Genomic DNA, 21,198 nt, shown 5'->3' with positions numbered 1-21,198 from the left:
TCTCTTCTGCACCCCTGGACAGGCCTCACATCCTCTGCACCCCTAGACACGCATCTGCTCTACTGCACCCCTGGACAGGCCTCACCCCCTCTGCTCCTCTGGACAGGCATCCCTCCTCTATACCCCTCGGCAGGTCTCACCTGCTCTGCACCCATGGACAGGCCTCGTCTCCTCTGCACTCCTGGACAGGCCTCACCTTCTCTGCACCCCTGGACAGGCCTCACCTCCTCTATACCCCTATACAGGCCTCACCTCCTCTATACCCCTGGGCAGGCCTCACCTCCTCTATACCTCTGGACAGGCCTCACCTCCTCTGCACCCCCTGGACAGGCCTCACCTCCTCTGCACCCCTGGACAGACCTCACCTCATCTGCACCCCTGGACAGGCCCCTCCTCCTCTGCACCCCTGGACAGGCCTCTCCTCCTCTGATCCCTGGACAGGCCTCACCTCCTCTGCACCCCTGGGCATGCCTCACATCCTCTGCACCCCTGAACAGGCCTCTCCTCCTCTGCCCCCCTGGACAGGCCTCTCCTCCTCTGCACCCCCGGGACAGGCCACATCTCATCTGCACCCCTGGACAGGCCTCTCCTCCTCTGCACCCCTGGACAGGCCTCACCTCCTCTGCACTCCTGGACAGGCCTCTCCTCCTCTGCACCCCTGGACAGGCCTCATCTCCTCTGCACCCCCAGGCCTCTCCTCCTCTGATCCCTGGACAGCCCTCTCCTCCTCTGCACCCCTGGACAGGCCCCTCCTCCTCTGCACCCCTGGACAGGCCTCTCCTCCTCTGATCCCTGGACAGCCCTCTCCTCCTCTGCACCCCTGGACAGGCCTCACCTCCTCTGCACCCCTGGACAGGCCTCTCCTCCTCTGCAACCTTGGACATGCCTCACCTCCTCTGCACCCCTGGACAGGCCTCTCCTCCTCTGCACCCCTGGACAGGCCTCACCTCCTCTGCACCCCTGGACAGGCCTCTCCTCCTCTGCACCCCTGGACAGGCCTCTCCTCCTCTGCACCCCTGGACAGGCCTCTCCTCCTCTGCCCCCCTGGACAGGCCTCACCTCCTCTGCACCCCTGGACAGCCCTCTCCTCCTCTGCCCCCCTGGACAGGCCTCACCTCCTCTGCACCCCTGGACAGGCCTCTCCTCCTCTGCCCCCCTGGACAGGCCTCTCCTCCTCTGCCCCCCTGGACAGGCCTCACCTCCTCTGCACCCCTGGACAGGCCTCTCCTCCTCTGCCCCCCTGGACAGGCCTCACCTCCTCTGCACCCCTGGACAGGCCTCTCCTCCTCTGCACCCCTGGACAGGCCTCTCCTCCTCTGCACCCCTGGACAGGCCTCTCCTCCTCTGCCCCCCTGGACAGGCCTCACCTCCTCTGCACCCCTGGACAGGCCTCACCTCCTCTGCCCCCCTCTCAGGCTCAGCAGGCGGAAGATCCATGGATTCATAAATTGCATCCAAGTGAGTTGTTAGCTCTCCTACCTGAGCAGAAACCTGCCGGGCTCTCTCCTCCTCCTGGGGCTGGGGGGGGAGCAGATCTGGGGTCTGTGAGGGTCTCGCCCTCTGATGGCTGCTGACGGAACCACCGCCTCCAGGCTCACACAAACAAGCATTGGTGCCTGTAAAGACCTGGGATTTCAGATGTCACAGATGTGAATGTTTTAAGGGTCAGACAGTTCAAGTACAGGGCCTCACACTTGGCTGCTGTAAAAAAGTATTTATAGCTTCACTTCAGATGAGCATCTTCCAAACACTAATGTAAAGGACCTAAGAGTATTTACAGAAAGGCGACAACTGGAAGCAGGCGCGCAACACCCATTGGAATGAAAGGGCTTCAGTCCCCCCCCGTCGTGTGTGGCAGCCCGGGCTCAGACAGCTCCCGGGCACACACGCAGCCGCACCCGAGCACTTCACAGGTCTTTAAAAGACCATGTGCATGTTAAAGAGGCTTTGTTGATGTTTCACCCCTTCTAAGAGCCCCTGCAGCGCCACTCTACCTACTGCTTAATGTTTCAGCCCCCCATGAAATTTTTTCTTAGCCCCCCCCCCCCCCGAAATGTGGCTCTAGTTGCGCCTCTGACTGGAAGTGGCAGTCTGTATTTCAAAGAATATATCTGTATTTCAAAGAATATATATGTATTTCAATGAATATATCAGAATATCAGTCAGTTTTCCCATTAAACTGGGCAGCTTATTTATTCTTTAAAAAAAATTATTTGCAGTTGTTCAAATCCACAACGTCCTAGATAGCAAAGTAAACAGAGGTAAATACCATGGAGTTTTAAACACCAGATCAGTGACAATGCGGCATAGGTCATGTGTCAATGCGACAATTGAAGGAACAGCGTATTTATAATTTTCCTATGTCTGTGGCTTATTCCTTATATTTACTTCGGTTTTATATCCTCGAACAAGACTGAATTGTAGGTTCTAATTAGGTTTTGAGTTTCTGATTTAAGAGCACAACTGCCTCCTAAAATATTAAGATAGCGCCCTCTTCCAGGCTTTGTTTTGGGCAACCAAGTATGAACCAGAAATTTCTTACACAGTTTACATTGTATCATAAAAATGAGTGGGTGTTACTGGTCTGAAGAAAAGGGGAGGGGCATTTCTTTACTCTAAAATATTCTACTCCTTCACATAGGCTCCTATATAAAAGTACGTCGTCATCAATACACCGCTGATTAGTGAGCACGTCAACTCTTTGTAGCATTGTCATGCAAGCAACCTTGAGTGCCTCGACAGCGACATTAATTTGGACGTGCATTTATCAGAGCCTTCAAACCTCACTCATCACGAGTGACACTAACACATTTGGAGGTCATGCTGAGGTCTCACTCAAACCTGGCCCATTCTTCCAAACTATGGGGATTAACTAGAATTTCACACATAAACTAGAGCCTCTGTCCCACATTTTGGTGCAAAACTTTTCTCATATTTCACCATGAGTACTGCACACAGTGCAGTCGAATGTTAAATTGAATGTCTATTTTAGTGAGACTTGCTTGTCAATCTTATCACTTTACATGTGTGCTGATCATGTCTATAAATTCAGTAATGTCTCTTCCTTTGGAATTGTCAAAGTCAAATGTTAAGTGACACCACTCCCTGTGTCTTTTTTAAATACCTCAATTCTCTATTGATTTTTCATATACAATGAGCATATAACAGGTATGAAAGTTTATCGATTCAGCAATATACTGTGTAAACTAGAACTTGTGAGAAGACATTGAAAACAGGAAAAACAGTAAATGAAATAAACCCTCTAGATAGAGGTGATGTGGCTCAGAAAATCCTGCAGATGATCAGGGAAGGAGGATGAGGGAGACCACGAGGGGAAGGGACATGGGAACAGGAAAAGAAAATGTCAGGGTGCCAAGCCCCATGGTCGCTCACAAAAAAGCCAACTCCCACTATGAAGGCCATAGCCAGCTAACTCTTACAGTGGTGGGTTAAATCCTGGAATGCTGACATTTTGTGAAGCAAGGTCAGACGGGCCATCAATTGCGGTGCCACCTCTAGGTTGGTCATCAAGATATCCCAAACATGACAGGCACCGCGCGGTGCCTGCCATTTTGTACCCCCCAACCCCCCAACCCCCTTCACCCTGTGGGGCCCACAACGGGCCACCAAAGCAAGAACCGTATGCCTTTTTGTGGTGGCATTTCCGCCATGGAAAGGCATTCCCCTCAGCCCATCCTAATATGGCTGGCGGTATCTGATAGACACCGCCACCATATTAGACCTTTTCCGCCGCGGTCGCAAGGTGACCGCAGCAGTAAAGAGGCGTACGGTCTTCCCGTCTGCCACAGTCCCCCCCGCCATTGTAATATGGCGGGGGGAAATAGGTGGCAGATGAGCAAGGATGGCGGACGGATCGCCACCGCCTGCATGGCGGTGGCAATCCGTCCGCCATCCTAATCGTCCCCTAAGTTAGCGGCCTCTGTCAGGCATTGATACTTGGGATTGTCTCTTTGTTTGTTGCTTTGTTGACCACCTCCCTCTCTCTATCAGTTCAATACTTTATTTTGCATAAAAGTGCCTAAAACATTTACAATAATTTAATAAAAAGACATTAAATATGAAATAGCGCCAGTATAGGGATAAAAATATCTTACAACACTACCAAGCTTGTTTTAGATCAGTGATTCCACAACAAATCGACTTAAAAAAATTCATAAAAGGCAATGCCTCATAAGTAAACTGAATAATCTATTGTGTTTCTCTCCAGATGGTCAATAATCCTCTATTTCCACCATAACCACTTCATCTATCACTGGACACATCAACACCAATAATAGTCGACCAAAAAAAAACTCCCTCTCTCAAGTATGATTCAATTACAAAAAATAATCAAGCAATGGCGTAGCCAATAGGTCTCGCCGACCGGACCTAATACGTGTTTAGCCATGCAGGAGAATAGGGTTTAGGCGCAGGGGTGGGTTTGCTTAGACTAGCACTAATCTTTGAAGTTACTGTTTGTGGGGTCATGCTGCTGCAACACAAATCAACCACCAACAGAACCAAGCAGATCCATGCACACGTACAAGCATACACACTCGTGCAAGCAGGCAATGAAGTGGGAGCATGCGGGCACCTGATCTGCCAGCCAGAGTCTGTGCCCAGCTCCTCGTGCTGCCCAAGCAGAGCCCCCCGCACACTGCACCAGATGCCTTAGGCACAATGAGACAGCAAGCACTGTGGCACTGTTAATTGTTAATTGCCAGCTCGCTTCTTTTTTGTTTTTTAAATAAATGTTGCCATTGCTAAACTGGCAGCCAGTGCCCATGCCAGGGAGAGGTCGCCATGCCAGGCACACCATGGGAAGGCTTTTACAGCAAAGGTGACAAATCTCCCTCAAGGGTAGAAAGAGAGAGATGGGTCCTGCAGAAGAGGCAGCGATTTCGGACATCCCTTTTCCCAGTCCTTCTCCTCCCCCTCCCTCTCCTCACCGGATCCGTTACCCCAACACTGACGCCCCTCGTGTACCGGCTTGGCAACAAGCATTGGCAAAGCCAATAGGTCACGACTTTTGACTTTGCCAATGGTTTTTGCTGACTCTGTTCAGCCTTTTAATAATCAGTGGTGTTCCGCGGGCGGGCAAGGGAGGGGGAGCACCTCACGGGCCGCCGCAAGTGAAGAGGCAGGCAGAAACAAAAAAGAAATGCAGACAACGGGAGGAGGGCGGGAGCATGTTCAACACGGACAAAGGAGGGGGGCGGGAGCAAAGGGTATGGGGACAGCGGGGGGCGATGGCCTGGTGAACACGGACAAAGGGTGGGGGGTGGGAGCAAAGTAACAGGAAATTAAACAAGCGTGCCGCTAAAGTGAAAGTGACTGCACTGTGTTAAATTAGTAACCTGATCCAAAATGCGGAATGCAGCTGCTATCCTGAGAGCAAAACGAGGTGGGAGTGAACCTTTGAGAAGAGGTGGGACATGCACCCGCCTTTGGCCGTTTGCGCGCTTCCATTATTGAAAGACACACGCAAAGACCAATCCAATGTGTGGGAGGAGTCAGACCCATATGGAGAAGTTTAGAGTGCTCACAAGAAGCCTCCCATAGAGCTAGGCTCGACCTAAAAAAGATATTGTTGAAACAAGAATTCCTAAGAGAGAGTGAAAGTAAGAGACACCGCTTGCCTTCCGCACCGCTTTTTTAAGCTCTTTCAAACACTTTACATTTTACCTTTCTCATTTTAAAAATACCTTACTCATTTGGACATTGCTTATTTGTACTTGTATGTCACGGGCGATGTTGTCATACAAGTTTGGGGTAGCTTTTAGTTTTTAAATTTACTGGGGGGTATACAATTTGAATTTGCTTGAATACGATATGGATTTGCTTGAATTTGAATGTGCTTGAATCATTCAAATGGCGGCGGTGTAACCCCTCCGCTTCCCCGCTCCAGTGTTTAGCAGTGGGCGGGGCAGCTTACTCTTTTCTCTTCTAACGCTTCTTAAGATGTTCAAAGCGCAGATGTGCCACTGGTGTACTGAAGGCGAGCCTAAGGCAAGCCCATCTGCTCCCATCCGGATCCCGGAAGTAACCAGATTCTAGCACATCAGAAAACGTCAATGGGAATAGCAATTGCTCCTGCGGCAGATAATGTCTTACCAATGCCCAGTGCTTCAGGGGCAAGGAAATGCATGTGACAAGAGAGAACACTTATGAAAGGTCTGCAGGTTAAACCTTTCAGCACAATCTAAAGCACCTGAAAGAGAAAGGAATCTAGACTATTCATGAAATACACATCAACGGCAAGAGGAATAACGACTGAGAAGGGGTCCTCCACACCCCATGCATGGTCAGGGCCGCATATTTTCTATTCACTACAGATTTGTTACTAAAGATGACTGCATCAAAGAGCTGGTACTGGACGTCATTACTGATACAATTGTTTTTCTAGGTTGATACAGTCCCCATGTTTTGTCTGCAGCCCACCGTGGTCCAGTTTGATATCGCTGTTTGCCGATTACCTGGTCTTCTGAAGTACTTCCTTTGCCCGTTGTAGCTGCCGCCTAGAGCCTCCTGAAATTTGCGGGCTCAATCCTTACATCAAGCCATCCACGTGCTTTCCTCGCAGACCGCGGACTGCCGGGGAACTAGATCCCCCAGAAGGCAGTGCGGTCTCGCGGGAAGAGGCGCATGAGGACCCGTGTCACCACTACATAAATCTGCCAGGGAGAACCCGCGGCGCGGGACGCTGTTTGCCGATTACCTGGTCTTCTCAAGTACTTCCTTTGCCCGTTGTTGCTGCCGCCTAGAGCCTCCTGAGATTTGCGGGCTCAATCCTTACATCAAGCCATCCACGCGCTTTCCTCGCAGACTGCGGACTGCCGGGGAACTACATACCCCATAAGGCAGTGCGGTCTCGCGGAAAGAGCCCGAGAGGACCCGCGTCACCACCACATAAATCTGCCAGGGAGACCCCGCGGGACACTGTTTGCCGATTACCTGGTCTTCTGAAGTACTTCCTTTGCCCGTTATTGCTGCCGCCTAGAGCCTCTTGAGATTTGCGGGCACAATCCTTACATCAAGCCATCCACGCGCTTTCCTCGCGGACCGCGGACTGCCGGGGAACTACATCCCCCAGAAGGCAGTGCGGTCTCACGGGAAGAGGCACGAGAGGACCCACGTCACCACCACATAAATCTGCCAGGGAGACCCCGCGGCGCGGGACGCTGTTTGCAGATTACCTGGTCTTCTGAAGTACTTCCTTTGCCCGTTATTGCTGCCGCCTAGAGCCTCTTGAGATTTGCGGGCTCAATCCTTACATCAAGCAATCCACGCGCTTTCCTCGCGGACCGCGGACTGCCGGGGAACTACATCCCCCAGAAGGCAGTGCGGTCTCGCAGGAAGAGGCACGAGAGGACCCGCGTCACCACCACATAAATCTGCCAGGGAGACCCCGCGGTGCGGGACGTGCGTGGGCTCGCCCAGGCCAAGGGCGGGCCTGTCTGTGCCCGTCCGGGATCGTTCGAGGCCGGGCAGGGCCACCCCCCTGATATTTCCATTCCAAGGACAGCTGGACCCTGCAGCAGTGAGTGGGGTGTATTTTTTAAAGTACCTATTGAATGTCTGGGGTAAAACACACCATGGGCAAAAAAATCCAACCTCCACAGCTCGTAATGCTACGTCTATAGATACTATGTTGGAAAGGGCAATGGACATAGTCAGTACCGAGATCGAACTGACAGAGAGACGTTTATCCCTGGGTCTCACAAAACCCCAACCTGCAGTACAAGTTGAGAACACTGATATAAGTGACCCTCAAATAATGGTATACAACGAGGCTGACCACTGTCCACACCTATTAATTGGAGATAACTTACTGAACGTGGAAGGCTCTGACCATATAGGTGCAATAGTGGACTCTTTATCTAGGAGCTGCCCAATTGACATTACAGTTTTGGTTAATTCGGACATATCCCCTAACCCTGAGGTATGCGGAGCGAAAAGGAAGAGGAAGGCAGCGAAACCAGTTTGCTCCAAACGGAAACAACCTCCACGCTTGAACTCAAAATGCACAACATTGAATACATGGATTAAAGGCCTGAAGGCCATAGTAGACCCAATCCCTAGTAGTGACTCAATTGATTTAGTTTCATTGGATGTTTTAAGTAACTCTGTATACACACAGACGGAGTCCACACAGACTGGTTTTTCAAATTTTACACTTGGGGACACTGCCATAGATATTATTATAGACACACTGTATGAACGTGTTAAAGGAATTGTGGATAAAAGCTTTGCAAAACTATGGAAGCGTCTAGATCGCCTGGAATCCTTAACCACTAAGGCAAAATCTCCCTGTAGGGAACCTAATCAGCAGCCTGAAAAGGCCGGTCCCCAGGGAAATTTAGCCCAGAGTGGGCAATATGTACCTCAAACTGCAAAGTCGTTATCTGCCCCCTGTGATATTAACAGTAAAACTAATGATTCTGCAGCTTTAAAAACATGCATTTGACCTGCTAATATTCAAAACATGAGTGTCATTTATGCTCATGACGTCACGACAGTCCGCTCCGATACTGTCGATATTAATATCGGCAAACATGTTGAGCCAAACAAGGATGTTTTAAATCTTTTTAAATCTACCTCCAGCATCTTGCCCGTATGCTTTGGTTCTTGCAGGGGTACCTCCATTAGGGAAAAACAAAATAGAGTCCTGGGAACAACTTCGGAACAAAAGTGTGGATTGGCTGGCTAAATACAAAGGGTACAGGAGGTGGGATATACATAATATTCTAATGGTACGAAGGGTAGGCTGGGTGGGACCAGCAGAAAAAGCTATTAGGGGTGATTGTATTGTCATCAACTTTAGCCGACCAGGTATTGTTAGATCTAAACTAGTTGTTAGAGAGACTAATTACCCCCTACCCACAAACATAAGTACACTACCCCTCGGCTTCTTTTATAGACCACCACCGACACAGTGCTCATTCATTAGCCCATTTTCCCAATCGGTAAATAGGTTCTCTCCCGTCTCTGACCTAGACACTCTTGATTGACCTTTTTCTAAATCTCAACCGACTGTTTCTGTATTCGCGGCACCCTTTGAGACTCCTAAAATTAATATTGACACTGAGGTGGAAACTTTCTCCAAATGATCATTCTGACTCATTACTACTGGTGCTGAGCTGGAATGTGGCTGGTCTGGCTCCTAAACTAGACATCGAAGAATGGGTTAATATGGTAAATAAATTTGATATCCTTATCCTGGGCAACTAAAGAATTATACCTAGAAGGATATGAGTGCTGTAATATTATACCCCCTCACCCCAAACACGGTAGACCCTCTGGCGGTTTATCAATATGGGTCAGTATCGCATCAGGTGGCAGACCGAAATTAATTCCCATTAGAAACGCTAACTTTCAAGTACTGATTTATACACGGGGGTTTCTATTTGTTTTATTAATTTTTATAATAAGGACTTCTTAACCACACCTAACGTTAATTTTGTTAATCTTTTTTACTTTATTTCGGACATGGCTAATCTACTGGGAAAGCATGAACCGGTAGGGATATGTTTGGGAGGTGACTTTAATGCGAAGATAGCAAGGGAGAAATACTGCGAGTCCCACCCAGCACATCTCAGTTAATCCATGTAAGAGACGACACAAATTAATAAACCACCTATCAAATAGCAGCCTTTTAAATGTTATGGATATTGTTTCTGTAAATAATGGGGAAAATTCAACACCGACTTATAGAGGTTTTGGTCGAGCCTCAACTATAGACTATGTTTTTATATCTGCGCCATTAGAAGATCATCTGGTTTGGGCAGAGGTTAGGGCATCGACTTTTGGGGATCGCAATCCCATCTTAGTCTCTTTCTGGGCAGCCCCGAGACCCAAAACTAGAAAGGAGCCAGGGGCTGGCAATTTAGACATTTCCACTGATAACCTAAGAGTTAAATGGAAAGCATTGGACTGCACGAAGGTGTTCCAAAAGATGGTATAAAACTATCCATCACTCTGTGAGACTTGTCTCACACTGGCTAACCCTAACCCAGAGGCAGTCTCTGCTTTTCTCTTACTATGCGCAGGTATTAAAGAACTAATCACCAGACCCGCAGCTACACCTCTACCCGACCCTAGGTGGTTTGATAACATTTGCTCCAGGGCTAACAGAGAACTCAGAGCTGCCCTATCAGCTTCCCCTAGAGATCCTAACCTCATTAGAGTACTAAGGCACACTTATAAAAGTGCAGTAAAGCACAGGCGAGATGTGGTTTTAAAAGAGCTCAGCCCAGGGGCCCCCGGATAGAAGAGCCCAGCTCAGCCCAGGGGCCCCCAGATAATCAATCAATCAATCAATCAATCAAGCATTTATAAAGCGCACTACTCACCCGGAGGATCCCAGATAGAAGAGCTCAGCTCAGCCCCAGGGCCCAGGAAAAAAGAGCCCAGCTCAGCCCCAGGGTCCCCGGATAGAAGAGCCCAGCTCAGCCCCAGGGGCCGCCGTATAGAAGAGTCCAGCTCAGCCCCAGGGGCCGCCGGATAGAAGAGCCCAGCTCAGCCCCAGGGGGCCCCGGATAGAAGAGTCCAGCTCAGCCCCAGGGGCCGCCGGATAGAAGAGCCCAGCTCAGTCCTAGGGGCCCCAGATAGAAGAGCCCAGCTCAGGCCCAGGGGCCCCAGATAGAAGACCCTAGCTTAACCCCAGGGGCCCCGGATAGAAGAGCCCAGCTCAGCCCCAGGGGCCCCGGATAGAAGAGCCCAGCTCAGCCCGGCTCCTGCAGAGATTCCCTCCAGGATTATTCAGTCTATTTCTACAAACACAGCAGAAGGTGCTGACAATCTCCTACCTGAGCGGAGACCTGTGCAGACATTTCCAGGCTCTTTTCTCCTCCTGGGGTGCCGAGGGGGGGAGGCGGGAAGATCTGGGGTCTGAGGGGGGGCGCCGGGGCAGATCTGGGGTCTGGGGGGACGGGCAGGTCTGGGGTCTGAGGGAGGGGTCTGTGTGGGTCTGTAGATGGCCGTAACTGCCCACTAGACAGGGCTCCTTTCTCCTCTGCAGCAGACTGGACAGATCATGAGAGGCCGGAAGTGATGTCACCACCGCTGCTGGTGCTGTCTCTGCCGCCGCTGACCCGGAAAAGGAAACCCTTCTCCCTTTCACCCAATGTGCAGCTCAGTGAGATTCATCAGCAGACAAGGAGCGCCCTCTGTTGGCCGCTGACGGAATCGCCGCTTCCAGGTACCAGCAGTGAATACATTTCACACAAACAAGCATACCTGTAAAAACCTGGGATTTCAGATGTCACAGACATGAATGTTTTTAAGCACCAGACAGTTCAAGTACAGGGCCTCACACTTGGCTGCTGCTGTGGAAAAGTATTTATAGCTTCACTTCAGATGAGCATCTTCCAAACACTGATGTAAAGGACGTAAGAGTATTTACAGAAAGGTGACAACTGGAAGTGACAGTCTGTATTACAATGAATATATCTGTATTTCAATTAATTATATGTAGTTCAATGAATATATCTGTATTTCAATGAATATATCTGTATTTTAATGAATGTATCTGTATTTCAATGAATATATGAGCATATCGGTCAGTTTTGCAAATAAACTGGGCAGCTTATTTATTTATTTAACTCATGTATTTGCAGTTTTTTAAATCCACAGAGTGGTACACAGGAAAGTAAACAGAGGAAAATACCATGGAGTTTTAAACACAAGATCAGTGACAATGAGGCATAGGTCATGTGTCAAAGCTGAAGGGGACAGAGCTGTATCCTCAGCACTTCTTGAGTGGGGTGCAGGGGGGAGTCATCTACACAGTCACCTTGGGGTTTGTCTTAAGCTTTCTAGAGTGTTCATAGGACTTTGCTCTTTCTGGTCCCTACACGCCGGGAAAGAACATGCATGTGCGTGATCCACAGGATCAGAATCAGCTTCCGGCCTGGCCATTGTAATGTCAGCCAAGCGCATTGCTCGCATTCTGGTTGTCTATTTGCACCATACGTTATCTTAACAGCATCTATCTAGCATTTTCTAGCTTTACAATTGCACCAAAATACGCTCTTATTAATGTCATTCTTTTTTAAGGCCCTTGGATTTCTATCCATGGGCTGTGTTTGGATGCGTATCATTGGAAGAGATTTCTAAAGTATCAGGTTTTAAATTAGTTATGCCACTGATGGCCATACGAACCACATATTCCTAAACATAATGGGGTGCATTGTAGTGGCGGTTTGTGACTTTTGAAAGTAGTAAGGCGTAGAAGTTGGGGCTGAGTGTTACATCGGAACCAAGCAAAGCAAGCAAGCCTGATCAACAAAAGGGGATTTGGGGGTTGTCCCCTCTGTGAAAATGTTTAAAAAGAGTGCACTTTAATACAAAACTATTTTACATGCAATTAGACATGGGGTTACAAATTAAAAAAAGTTCTAGCAACTGGCTCCTTAAACTGACCGACGTGCGTGCACAGCTGTACCTTTTATAATGTGTATATGTCAATGTGATTGTGTGTACATGTAGTGTGTATGAAGCATGAGCTGCTGTACTGTACCTGCTATGTGTATGTAAAGCGTGTGCTGTTGTTGCCTGACTGTACATGTCAAATGTAAGTGAGCGAGAGAGCGAGTGAAGCTTTTTCTGATATTGATGTGTGTGTGTGTGTTTCTGTCTGTTTGTGAAAGCACATGTATGTGCAGCACTGCTTCTGCCAGAGGGTGCCTGCCAGTCATGTGTGTGTGTGTGTGTGTGTGTGTGTGTGTGCGTGTGTGAAGCTTGTGCTACTGTTGCCTGACCAGCTGCTGTTCTGCGTGGGAGAGCAGAATGAAATGATGAAGCTTCTGCTTGTTAGCATAATAAGCGAATCTCGAGAACAGTGTGTACACTACACAAACACTAAAACTGCTGGCCGCTGACACGGCTTGCTGCTTTACTCACCAAAACACGGGGTGTGCAGCAGCGCCTACTAGTGCGGAGAGAACCTGCTCTCCGGCGCCTCGGTGACGCTGTCGAGTGGTGAACCACCCTCCACATATCTGACTCTCGCAGGGCTGACTCTACCTGATTAACTGCTCTGAGGGGTTGGAGGAAGAGGGTTCCCAAGGGCCACAATTAAGAGGTAGACCCATCGCTCCTCTCAGCGAGCCCTATGTCATTGCTGCACAGTTTGGCTTTTTAAACCGGCTTTCTTGGGAGAGAGAGGCCCTTCATTACCAGGTCTTAAATACTTGAGTCAACTGATAAGGGGGAGGCGTGAGGGAGCCAAGCCCAGGAGCTGTGTGCTCTGCCCATCGAGGCCTCTGCTGCTGCCTGGCACCGCGGAACAGCTTAGGGGACGGATCTAGGAACCTACAGCCTACCAAACAAGCATTAAAAATGCAATCGGTCTCGCCATTAATTAACTTAAAGCTACTTGCTTTGCTATACAATACCATTAGCAAAGCAAATGGCTTTAACTTAATAAAAGGCGAGACCTATTGCATTTTCAATGCTTATTATCGTATTGCCTCAAGGATTGGACTGCCACCAACCGCCTTCGCATTAGTTAAGAACCTTGGAGTTGTAAGTCTAGCACAGCCAAGATGACAGTAGCCTTCCTGAGGGACCTTTAATTTGGGATTTAGTGACTACCTGCCCTGCCCGGCGTAAGGTCCATTTATCAGTGCAGCTTTTCAATGCAGAGGGCTTTACTTTGGATTTTCTTTTAGCCCTTTTAGTGGTGTAACCCAGCTAGAAGCTGTGGCCACACCTTGCCCTGCAGAGCCATTGGAAGCACTCGGGGGGGGAGGGGCTTCACCAGGCCTAGTGTGGCATACATCTGCATAGCATAGTAACTGGAAACTTCAAAAAAACTTCAATCAAACCACCTGTAGCACATTATACAAAGGACATTTTCAATGGACACAAAACAGCCAGAGATTCATTTTCTACAAACCGCTGAAGACTGTAATCAGAAGCCTGCAAACAATCACACACAGTACCCGCCTTAGCACGAAACACCAGCACGCCCGCTCTTACGTTTGAACAACTTAGATGGACTGAGTCATTCATCCCAAGCCTTTCCAGCTGTTGTGGCCTCAATCAATGCACTCTATGCATACAGAACAGCCTCAATGTACACTGATCGCACAATATATCCATAGCCCAGTGTTCCCCAAAAGCATCAGTTTTACAATGGTGGCAATAAACAACAACTGCACATTGATTTCCAAAGACAGCATCAAATACTGCTCACCCAAATAATCCCTTTGCTTAAACAAGGCCATTATGTATTGCGCCACAAAATAGATATAACACATCGGTTTAAAAATATTTTTCTATTACAAGTTATATTTAAAACAAGCATTTGCAATGCAATAGGTCTCGCATTAGGAAAGTTTGAGCTAGTGGTATTGTAAATGACATTTTTTTTATTTATGTGTTGGTTTTGAAAATAGTGAAATTATTAGCTTTGTCATTTACAATGCCAATAGTTTAAACTTTCGCAAACGTGACACTTATAGCATTTGTAATGCAATATTTGTTGTATTTACATGACTTAGATGTATTAATATTACATGCTGAGTGATGCTGTGGCGTTCAGTTGGGCTGAGTGATGCTGTGGCGTTCAGTGGTGCTGAGTGATGCTGTGGCATTCAGTGGTGCTGAGTGATGCTGTGGCGTTGAGTGGTGCTGAGTGATGCTGTGGCGTTGAGTGGTGCTGAGTGATGCTGTGGCGTTGAGTGATGCTGTGGCATTGAGTGATGCTGTGGCATTAAGTGATGCTGTGGCATTGAGTAATGCTGTGTCATTCAGTGATGCTTTGGCGTTGAGGGATGCTGTGCACTGAGTTGTGCTGTGGCGTTGAGTGGTGCTGTTGAGTGGTGCTGTGGCATTGAGTGGTGCTGTGGCATTGAGTGGTGCTGTGGCATTGAGGGGTGCTGTGGCATTCAGTGGTGCTGAGTGATTCTGTGGCGCTGAGTGATGCTGTGGCATTGAGTGATGCTGTGGCGTTGGGTGGTGCTGTGGTGTTGAGTGGTGCTGTGGTGTTGAGTGGTTCTGTGGCGATGAGTGGTGCTGTGGCATTGAGGGGTGCTGTGGCATTCAGTGGTGCTGAGTGATTCTGTGGCGCTGAGTGATGCTGTGGCATTGAGTGATGCTGTGGCGTTGGGTGGTGCTGTGGTGTTGAGTGGTGCTGTGGTGTTGAGTGGTTCTGTGGCGATGAGTGGTGCTGTGGCATTGAGGGGTGCTGTGGCATTCAGTGGTGCTGAGTGATTCTGTGGCACTGAGTGATGCTGTGGCATTGAGTGATGCTGTGGCGTTGAGTGATGCTGTGGCGTTGAGTGATGCTGTGGCAGGATGGATCCCACTGATTTCAGAAAAGGTCAAAGGGTGCGTAATATCACATCTGCCACCACCAGCAGTTTGGTGAATGGGGGACAATAATTGTAAGGTCACAGTGAAGCTTTTATTGTGGAAGTGGAAAGTGCACCTGCCCCTGAGAGCCAGCTACGAGACGGGACAGTAGTGTGTGCCAGCAGTAGCACCACCCTCCTTCGCTTGTGAACTGGGAAACTCTTATCACATGTAAAATCAGAGCAGAACCGTGGAACATATACAGGCGCGGGACTGGAAGCTTCCATCCAGGAACAGCGGGTCAGGGGTCAGGCACTGCAGACACACTCTGGGTATCAGTCAGCATCTCACCTGGAAGGACGATGTGTCCTCTTCTGCAACAGAAAGGGGCAGGTAGAGGGAGGGAGAGCAGGGGCGGGAGAAGCGAGAAATGAAATAGGAGCAGAGAAAACAGATAAGGGAAGGCAGTGTGGACAGAGGAGAAACAAATGCACGAATAAAGTGAGGGAAAGGATAGAAAGAGAGTAGAGTGACAAGATAGAGAAACAGGGACGAGGGGAGACGTTTAGAGAAATATGAGGTTGAGAGAGGATGAGAGGGACAAAGGGAGGTAGAAAAAAAATGAAAGGAACAGAAGGGAGGAGGGGCCAATCGAGAATGAAGGTGGGGAAACAGGGCACGAGGAAGTAGGAGAGAGGGAGAGATATAGAGGCGAGAGAGCGAGCAGGCACAGAGAGGGGAAGGGGCAGAGAAAAACGTGTGTTACTTAAGTAAATAAAGCTGATTAAATATCATTTCACAGCGCCTAATCACAAACCTTTAACCCGGATTAGCATATGGCAGCAGGTCAGCACTAAAAGAAAAGGGTGAAAAGTAGCCGGCAGAGGAAAGGCAGCGCTGGGAGGGGGGCTGGGTAACCATGCCAGCATCCCGATTCACGAGCAGATGGTCCTGTTTATGACCTGCGGAGCGCGTGAAGTGGATGGTGGCAAATGGACTCAAAGCGGCTGGTCGCTTTGATGTTCTTGGCTTGCTTTGTGGGATGGCGGGAGTTTCAGATCCTCAACTGAGTCAGCAAGTTTCCAAGTACTAAGTGCAAATGTAGTCCTTAGTACCAGGTTATGGTCCTGTCCAGATTTTCATTCTGCTCCTCTAGTGCACGATGAAACATAACCAAACTAGGGCACAAATTAGAAAAGCAAGACTGGGTTATTCAACATGCACAGGGATATGGACTTGAATATTAAGCAGGCCTCCCAGGTGCACTTTAGAAATGGGGCTGGAGAGCTGTGCAGTCTGGCTGCAGTCCAATATCTATCTATCTTATTTAATATCTGTAACCCTGCTGAAATAACCAGTGATAGGAGCAGAAAAGCACCACTGTTAGTCTGGTACTATAGTAGCTCCTGTTGTGATTGGGATTCTGAAACTGGGGGATCAGGCATGTCAAAAATGAAACAACTGTGAAACAAACTATACTTATAAAAGCAGGACAAATGTATTTGTAAAAGAGTCTGCTAGCAACAAATTGATACTTGCGGTGTGAGTTCAGAGTACTTGGGTCACTGTGAAGCGTGTAGTCAAATATATGATGACATGCTAGCGAAAAAGCACCAAAACTCAGGTAAAAAAGACAAAACAACACACAGGACACATCAATACAATGATCGACCATGGTTTCAAAGAACAAACTCTATATTTTGTTAAGACTTTTGTGAATCTGCCTAATAGGTTGTCATCTTGTCGGGGTGCATTTGTATCCATGTCTACTGTCATAAGGGTGGGGGCTGTAAGCACCAGGTCAGCGATGGTTCGGCATGCTCCCAGGCTTCCAGGAACCTGAGACAGGCCTTGGGTGTTAAGGCCCGAGATAGGATGGCGCTCAAAGGTCACGAAGAGCATATAAGGCTGCTCTAGCAACTCGCGAGTCGGCCCTGAAGATGGAGGCCTGGAGTACACTGAGTAATAGCTCAAAGTTCTGGTGCATTATTAACAGCCCATTTCTATCTGGAAATAATGCTAAATTACTGGAAGCCCATATCACTGAGGACAATTGAGTACATAATTTCGAGGGTATCTTCCAGTCGGATACCCCGCCAACTGAGGGGCAGGAAAGGGTGGAAGGCAAGTCGGAACTTATTTTTACCACCCAAGAGCTAAGAGCTGGTATTCTGGGTCTGTTTAAAAACAAGGCCCCCGTGCCAGATGGGATCCCGCCATATCTCTACATCGCCCACGTAGAAACCTGGGTGCCTGTCCTCACAGCTGTTATCAATGCTGCAGTCCAGGTTGCCGCCCAGATTCTTGGGCTTTATCGATTATAGTCCCGGTATTTTAAAAAGGGATATCGGTACAGTACCTATTGTTATAGGTTCATTTCTCTTCTGGACTCTGTGGTGAAGGTGATGGGCCACATGGTACTTGACACACTTGTATCTTGGGTTGATGAAAACAACTTTTTATCCGATATCCGAAAAGGCTTTCGCCCAGGTAGTTCCACCGTGGAACAGTGTTTTAAACCTGTACATGGTTCTCAACAAATACATTGTGGCTCGTTCCAGCCCCATATACCTAGCCTTCATGGACCAGTCCTCAGCATTCGACTGTGTCAATAGGTCCAAGCTGTGGCAGCTGATGTCCTCCATTGGCATAGACAGTAACATAATTTTATTTCTGCTGGATCTTCACCGTGATTCAACCGCGGTTGTCTGCTATTCAAAGGATCTGAAAGTGTCTAGTCAGCTTGACATCAAGAAAGGGGTGTGTCAGGGGTGCATTTGAGCACCCTTTCTTTTTAACCTCTATATTAACTCCTTAGAGAAGACCCTTTTGGCCACAAATGCTGATTGTCCTCAGGTTGGCAAGCGTAGCCTGCCAGTCCTCCTATACGCAGACGATGCAGTCCTTGGGCGAAGGCAGCTAGGGGCCTACAACTTCTTCTGAATTCTTTTGCCCTTTTTATGAATGACTTGAACCTTTCGTTAAATCATTCAAGTCGTTCATTATGCAGGTGGGACCTCGTAAAGTTAAGCAGTTCACTTTTAAATTCGGACTTTCGTCAATACCGAAGACCAATGTTTTCTCCTATTTGGGAGTTGTGTTTGATGATTCCTTGAGTTTGTGCCCTTTGCTGACTTGGAAGAAAGGTGATCTAGTGAAAGCTTTTTCAGCTGTTTTTAACTTTGCCAGCAGAGTGGGAGGGAAGCCAGTAGGGGCTCTTTTGAATACATATGAAGACAAATATATCTCAAAGGTTTGTTATGGAAGTGAGATATGGGGCCACATTGGGGTAGGGGCAGTGCAAAATGCTGAAAACTCTTTCCTGCGATGGGCCCTTTCTGTCCCACAAAGCACCCCGTTTTATGTTGTGCACGTAGAGTTGGGGATGCCTTTCCTCTCAGATTTACTGGTTTTCCATCCCCTAGCTTTGTGGCTTAATATTTGGGCTAATTAAGAAAATACACTTAGCAAAGACATCCTACGGGAATGCCTTTCACTTGACCATGTCTCAAGCATCCGATGGCTCCAGTATATAAGAGTTGGCCTCTCCAGGGTAGGTAGGAACTATTTGCTAACCCTGAGCGCATATGTAAGAGAGACCTTTCTCTGGTCAAAGAATGTTTTTTAAAGAATGAGCTGCTGTGATAGAAAGGGAAATTAGCTGTGTAAGCCTAGTGTGCGTAAGTACATTGGGCCACATGCATCAACCTATTTAGGAAGTGCAAACGGTGCGAATCGGTAAATTCGGCTGTTTGCGATTCCTAAATAAGTTTTTGGGATGCATCATACATTTTTGTGAAAATCGCTATTTTTAGTGATTTCCAAAAATGCGATTGCTTTTAAGGAATCGCAAATTTGCGATTCCTTAAAAGCAATGCATGATTGTTTTTCAAATTGCGAATTAGCAATTAGGGGGTGCAAATTACCACGAGGTTGAACCTCGTGGTAATTTGCGAAAAGTTATGAAAATGCTCACAATTGCATTTTTTAAACTTTCATGTTACAGACACACATGTCCTTAGGACATGTGTGTGTGAAACATGCACTTTAAAATACATTTCAGGGGTGCAGGGGGGGGGGGGGGTCCTTTGGACCCCCCTCTGTACCCTTGCAGTGCATCAAACAAATGGGATTCGCCAAAAAAAAGTGCAAAACGGCATTGATTCCTATGGGCCTCTAGGCCCATAGGAATCAATGTAATGCCATTCCTTAATTGCGATTCGCAATTAAGGAATCGCAAATACCGAAAATTAAGAAATCCTAAAAACTTTTAGGATTTCTTGATGCATAGGATTTTGCAATTCCTAAATTGCGATTCCTTAATTTTCGCAATTTAGGAAATGCAAAATCCTACATTGATGCATGTGGCCCATTGTGTTCAAAACTGTACCAACCATCGAACCTTATTTCCTAGGGCTTAAAAGCATCCATGATCTTTTTCTATTCACCCAGTTTCGGCTCAACTTCTTCCATTACCTCTTGGCACACCCTTGCGGCTCTCACAGAGGCCTCGTGCCTCATGCCCTGTGGCTGCAACAGTGAGTCTCCTCAGGACATGATGCACTTTTTTAATGTTTTGTAATTTTAATGCTGTCTTTCATAAAGTTATTTATTATTCCCCTTCTCAAAAAAGCGGGGTTTAGGAGGGTGAGACCAGCTCTTAACTTTTTACAACTGCTCTAATGACACTGTTTTGCATACGCTTAACTTTTTACGGGTCACTGTTCAGGTCAAGCTGCGATTAACTTCTGTACTGTAATTCATGAATTTTTATCTTGTGTTCTGATTAACTTGGACATATTATATTTGTCAATCTGTAACTTGGAAAATGTTTTATCATTTTATGTATGACTTTTATGGTTTTCTTTTATAAAACCGAATAAAGTTTGTTGCTAATAATCAATAGGGGATTCATTTACAGGGTAGCATGGTATCCCTCACAATAACTTCAGGAGTCACAGTCCACACAATGTATATGCGTTGTTCCCCCTACTTCCAAGTTTACATGTATCCCCAATCACCTGCCCAAACCTCTCCCTGCTGATGCCAATGTGGTACTCCGTCAACCCGCAGACCATATCTTTGGCCCCTTTGAAAGTGCCCATACAATAAAAATGATGCAGTTGTAAATACATATCAACTACCATTTGTTGTGTTTGAAACATTTTATTGAAGAATAAAACCTAATAAACATAAGCTGATTATTAAAGCAAAACAGAACATCAGTTGCCATACACATAAGAGACGATAGTTGTACATAAAAATCAACATAATGTAACACAGCAAAGTTATGTAGAGCACATTTCCTAATTTCGGGCAATCTTTAAAGTTCAACAATAGAAACATTCATAAAGAACAGGAAAGGAAACAAAGAAGGTAGGATACAGTGATTTCATTAATGTAATGCTTCCTACATATAGAAAAACAAATACTAATTATTTTCCTTAAACAATAAAGTCCTCACATTAAAATACTAAGAGAAATATATTGAACATTGAACATTTCATATGTAATTAGAATTAAATTTGAATATTTTAACCTCCTCAGCATTATTTGACTCATGATTACAACCTGAATGCTTTCTGGAAAGGAACCGCCTCATGGGGTTCAAAATCACATCTTTTCCAACAATAGGATTCAAATGATAAACTTGAATTTCAATTCAATTTATTGATTTAGGCCATTTTGGAGATCAACAATTTGAAATATATACAAAATCCATACACTTTAGTAAAATTGTCTCCTAAACTTGAATTCCATCCACTTTTTGATTAAACACTTCCCATTCCAGCAAGCATCACAAGACCACTTGTTGTTATCATCCCAATTAGTGATAATGTTTCGGCTGGCAACAACAATAAATATGTTTAGAATTTTACTTCCGAAAGCAAAAACATG

At 47.2% G+C, this 21,198-nt stretch overlaps 1 protein-coding gene across 1 annotated transcript in view; it reads right to left on the bottom strand.

Moving 5' to 3' along the window:
• The window catches only part of LOC144806094 (uncharacterized), a 615,705-nt gene that overhangs the window by 184,350 nt on the left and 410,157 nt on the right, over positions 1-21,198 (bottom strand). The window lies entirely within an intron of this gene.

Source organism: Lissotriton helveticus (assembly GCF_964261635.1).
Source record: "Lissotriton helveticus chromosome 1_1 unlocalized genomic scaffold, aLisHel1.1 SUPER_1_unloc_45, whole genome shotgun sequence".
NCBI lineage: Eukaryota > Metazoa > Chordata > Amphibia > Caudata > Salamandridae > Lissotriton > Lissotriton helveticus.
The sequence above is the reverse complement of the archived record's forward strand: the minus strand, read 5'-3'. Positions and strand labels throughout refer to the sequence as shown.